The sequence below is a fragment of the Coptis chinensis genome, chromosome 2 (genome assembly GCF_015680905.1).
Source record: "Coptis chinensis isolate HL-2020 chromosome 2, ASM1568090v1, whole genome shotgun sequence".
NCBI lineage: Eukaryota > Viridiplantae > Streptophyta > Magnoliopsida > Ranunculales > Ranunculaceae > Coptis > Coptis chinensis.
Window position 1 is genome coordinate 21965106 of NC_141457.1, and position 5825 is coordinate 21970930.

The following is a 5825-nucleotide window of genomic DNA, read 5'->3' on the forward strand; positions in this document are numbered from 1 at the left end:
ATAAAATAAGCCATAAGGATTAAAGCAATTGAAAAGTTGAATGCCTAGAGATGGAGCAAACAAAGCAGCAATACAATGGCTGCAAAATGAAGTGCTTCCAAAAGCCGAAATAAAAAATAACAACATTGAACACCTCAAACATTGTAAGCTACAAATAGCTACAACTCTAAATTGAAGGCACCTAAAAGCTTTTCACTCAATTATGAACAAATGAACAAATGTTACGTTGAGAAATCAACTTTTATGGCTCAATAAACCAATGTATATAGGAAGCAAATATATAGACATTAAAGTTCAACAGTATTTTTGAATATGCATGATTACAATGTTTACTTATAGACTCATTGCTAAAAAAAATATGTACAATGACAAAAAAAAAATCTACTTCATTTAATTGAAAAAATAAAAAGCGAACCCCTAGAGTCGTTAACATTGGTTACTTGAAGTCCATGGACTACTTGCATTATTACCTAAAAGAGACAAACTTTCGCATATATTAGTTAACCAAGGGGTTCCAAGAAACTCCATTTAGTGATAATAAGGATGGGCTACTTCTTTGTGAGCATACATGAGAACATGTAAATGTTAGCTCTCCCAGGTTCATTCACAGTATGAGCTAAAATTTGCTATTGTGACCTATCCAATAGATTTCAACAAATGCGACAATGCAATAGTCTCTATGTTTCAAAGCACTGAACTGAATATTGATAACACAACTAAAAGGATTCAAGGTCTCAAAGAGAAAGCCTAAAGAGAGCCTCAACTTTAGTGGCAAACTTTCTTGGTTTAAAATGGAGCTCCAAATTGTATTCAAAAGATCAGTATGAAAAGTTGTATATTTGTCAGAGTTCAAATTGAAGAAATAGTAGCCTAGAACCTAATTGACACCCTATGGTCAAATAATCTTAAACACTAAAAGGAGGGGAATCAAAATCAAGGCCAAGAACTAACAATAAAACTAACACTCGTTTAGAACGAAAAAACGTTGATCAATCATTCTCCCATTCAAAATATGCCCAAAAAAATACTAAGGATAAAAATATTACTAAGCATGCAAACGAAAGCTACCTATCAATGCAATCAAATTAAATATGATCTTCAAAAAACATAACTATAACAACACCATTGCATTGTTTTTTAACGTCGCCAATGATGAGATATGCCAAACAGAAAAATCTACATTCTACAACACTCAAATAATGGTATTGCACCTAAATAAGAAACCAACAATTATAGAATTCATATACAACTTAAGAAGGCTTAACTGATATGTTTATCTAAGATATGTACATTTTTGGGTTTCCATCTCCTAAAAGGGAAATGATTAGTACAAAGTCACCTATATGCTTTTAATATCAGACTTTTTTTTTTAATCAAAAAATCTAATCGAATTAATACATCAGGAAATCAATTTTTTGTGCAACAGCATTTGTCGGTCAATGTACAAATAATATAATTCTAAAATTGATATAGTGATATTATAGTAACAATGCATAAACCCCTCTTACCTATTGCTTGTTCAACTCCTATGATCGTGGATGCGTAGAAGAATTGCTTCATGCTTGCAGAGATTAGATTTTCTTCACTGTAAAGTTAAAATGGTAAATGCAATACTAAGAAAAAGAATTATTATTTCACTTATAAATTCAAATTTCATGAGACAATGTATATCTAAAATATGACTGCAGGAAATACTAGAAGGTGCTTGTCACAAAAAAATAACTAAACGGACAAATGATATGAATCAATTTGTTCATAGATGAAGGGGAAGACATTAATATGAATAGAAATTCAAAAGTTAAAAAACGTTAATTCATCAAAAACTCTGTGAATAGTAGAGTGGAGGTGTGTCTTCGATTTCTGTGAAATTTAAAGAGATTTCATGTTCAGTTGGTGCTTAACGTACTGTTTCCACTTCTGACCCAAATTTAACACAGAGCCTATTGGTATTATGATGTTCACCACATTTTTCTTACTAACAAATTCAACGAACCCACGATTCACATATCTAAGATAGTGGAATTCATAACACAATCACTTCCGAACAATTAAGACTAATTCCAATTCACTAAAACGAAGGTTAAGTGCTAATCAAATTAATTATACATTCAAATCCTATAGCTTAGCCGCTTCCCACAACTGCGTTTAATGCCTCTCAAATATATAGCCATATTTTATAACTTGAAAGCTATTATTACCGGTTATTGAAATGTTATATTTGGTGTGATCTACATTTCAATAGAGAAGTTATAAAATCATTACCCATCTTCAAATTCTAACTATAATCTTTGTTACCTGCTTTCAACTCTACATTACCCATGTTTTGTTGAGTATAGCTATTCTATACACGAAATGGCTAACCAGTGAGAACCCAAAGCTTAATCAATTGAAAAAAACTATTTCTGAAGCTACCTAAAAAGAGTTCGATATATATTTGGAGAAAAAATTAGGAGTTAAAGCTCCTACCCCTTTCTCAAAGAATCCTGAAAGATCAAGGCATGAAGACATTCCAATTAGCTCAAAGGCATTGATTAAGGTAGGTAAACCTGGCTGCTTTTCAGTATATGTTGGCTTCAGAAAAGAAATTGGTTCCTTACAGTTATAAACATAGTCATACTATAACACTGAAGAATGAACAAAACTAATGACCACTAAATATTTTGTATAAAGTCTATACCTTATCCTGTATTGAAACAACTTTATCGTCAATATAAATACCCACATCTTCATCTTCGGGATTAACTGGAGTGTAGTCTGGCTTGAGCCAATCATGTTTTTTTTATCTCAACTACCGTTATTCGAGTTTTCGGATTGGGATCAAGTATTCTCTTTATCATGTTTTGGGCACACTGAGAAAGCCATTAGGGAATCTTCACATCTCCTCTGAATATCTAGTTCAAACATAAGATAAAAATCATAAGTACTATTCCTGGCCTTAAGGGTGGTGTTTGTGTATAATAATGATCAAAATAGTTTCCTTTTTATCTTAACTATCTTTTGGTAAAGAACTGCAAGATTCCGATCATCAAATGGTAGATAAGCAGTTAGAACCACATACAAAATGACTCCACACGACCAGAGATCAGATGTGAAACCATGGTACCCTCTATTGGCAAGAATCAACACATTAGAGAATCATACTTTAATAAACTGCAACAAAGCCACATTCAAATAAGCATGGGCGCAAACTAAGGAAATGAAAAAAGACTGGTATGGAACCTCAGGAGCAACATAATTGGGGCTTCCACAAGTTGTATGTAGTAACCCATCATCCTGAATTTTAGGTACACATGAATTGAAAATCAGTAACTAGTTAAGTTGAGATACATGTATGTATGTAGTACGCCCCTTGACTCTGCCCTTGTTGATGATAAAATTCTTCATGATGACCACCATGGTTACCGACACGGGAAACTGTACTATTAGCCATCAAAAGGTAAGACGAATGAAGGACGTAAAATTTCAGTCCGTAACAGTCAGGGAAGGTAACCCCTTATGTAGCAACCCAACTGTAGATGGTTGGTTTAGCGAAGCCTCTAAGACCTGTGTTTCCGGAAGGATGCTCCATAGGGAACATCATAACCAAACTCAAAGAAAGGTGAAGTTTGTATCCTCTAGGAGTAGGGCCGTAGGGGACTATTAGTGATGCTCACATAACTCAATACATGTTATAACCGAATGACATATATTACCATTAATAACTATCTTCTCTTACATATTATGTTGTGTTTTGCATACATTCATAACTACACTATTCATAAAAAATTAGTGTTTTAACATATTGGTTGTATCCCTTGAGCCAATAATACATTCTATAATCAATGATAGGCAACCAATACTAATGAGTCATATTTTTACATCTATATTCTACTGGTAAATATATATCTCAATGAAAACCCAACTTCAGAATAAAACCACTCAAATTCACAAATATACTTCAGACACATAATCTAAGTTATCCCTAAAACACCCAACCGATATGTAGAATGACAAAAAATGGAGCATCCCACATAACAATCACACACAAAATCTCAACTCTCACATTAAAGTTAACATAAAAAAAAAATGGCGGAGAAATAATGGTTACCTTAAGATTTGGAAGCAAGATCCCTAACAACACCCCTATGACTGTCAGGCCAAGTAACTTTTCCCCTAGACACGCATATAATGAGACCCATTTTTCATTTTTATTCACACCCAGTCTTGATGAAAAAAAAACATTAACAAAGAGGACGAAGAGATGCGCAAGAGCTTTAAATCAATATCAATATCGAAATCAAGTAATCAAATACAAGATAAATATATTACCTTTTGAAATCGAGATTTTTTTTTTGTTCAGCAGGAAGATCAGCAATGCCTTTGAGATAAAATGTGTATAACAACTTGAATGGAAAAACTATCTGTTGTAACTTCACTTGTCCATAAACTCCTTCAAAGATTCATGATCCACCGATTCTGACTAGAGATATGTCTGGTAAGTTAGATATTGTCCTTGAACTGAAATGTGGCCATAATCACCAAAATAAAAGCTGTATATTGCCTCATATCTGTCTCCTTTAATTTATGGTTTGTTCTTTATCAGAACACAAAGTCCTACTGTGATCCCAAGTCTCTTTTGTAAATCTCCACTGTACTCCTGATTAGAGAAAATGTACGCTTATAAGACATACATATTTAGAAATGGTCTAACAACGGCCAAGTATAACCTCAACACTCCCCCCAACGGAAATAATGTATTTGGAGCTTAACGACTTCGGTGTGGATCGCCTACAGACTTAAGTGTGCATAACATGTTCAATGGCTTCACTTAATATTCTAAAAGTTTAATGCAATTTCCTAATATCTCACTAAACACATGTAACTTTTAATGTAGGCAATCTTAGACAATGTGATTCCAATAAATTCATTAAATTGGTCAAAACTGGACTTTTGTGCTAATTCTCCAGTCAACAGATTGAAGTGGAATCTGAGCAGGATTATCGACTATGGATTATATTTACTTTTATTGATCCTTGGGTTTCTATGGTGTAGATCACTTGACAAACTGGCTTGATGACCGTGTGGAAATTACTAAAATTGATTCAAGATTGAAAACTCACCTTGTTGCTAAAAGGGGCAAGATCACCAAGAGAATTAACCTCTTTCTTGCTCAATTTAAGATATGCTGGACTTCCCCTATCTCTTTCATTAATCTCATACACATTCAATTCTTGCAACTTAGCAGAAGAAAAAAAAAACAAAACATATTAGTTTACCAAAACACATAGATCATACAGAAATATATATATTTATACTCACTTGGCCTTGCAGAATCAGAAATGGTAGCAGCAGTTTTAGTTTCTTTCTTATTCCAAAAGAAAGACTTAGTAGTGAAGTTCTTAGTACTAAGAGTACATAAACTTTGATGGGCAGTTGGAAATTGAAAGTTTTTGCTTGTATGTAGGATATATGTAGGATTTACCTGAACTTGCCATGGTTCCCTCACAACACCCATGAAAAGTTGGTAATTATAACCATGAGTTGCAGAATCTTAAAAGATAAAGCTTCTCCATGGTTCTCGTAATGGTCCAACACACGTTGAGTGGTAAACTCCACATCAGATGCAAGAAACACACTACTCCACATAAGATTTATCAAACATCTACCTATTCTAGTGCATTTCCTGCCACTGCCTTAAAAATAATTATTCCAAGTAAAAGAACTTCCTGAATAATGTAGATCTATAAGCCCAGTTACCCCCCACACAACTTAAGAATTATGCAGTGTCTCTAGGGTGCAAAGGCTCAAACCAAATCTTTCATCAGGTGACAAAACACAGTTAAAGT

General features: G+C 33.6%; 1 pseudogene; it reads right to left on the reverse strand.

The window, feature by feature from the left end:
* Positions 1-2964: 2964 nt before the first annotated feature.
* On the reverse strand, positions 2965-5494 carry LOC147515365 (allene oxide cyclase, chloroplastic-like; annotated as a pseudogene).
* Between the last annotated feature and the right edge of the window lie 331 nt (positions 5495-5825).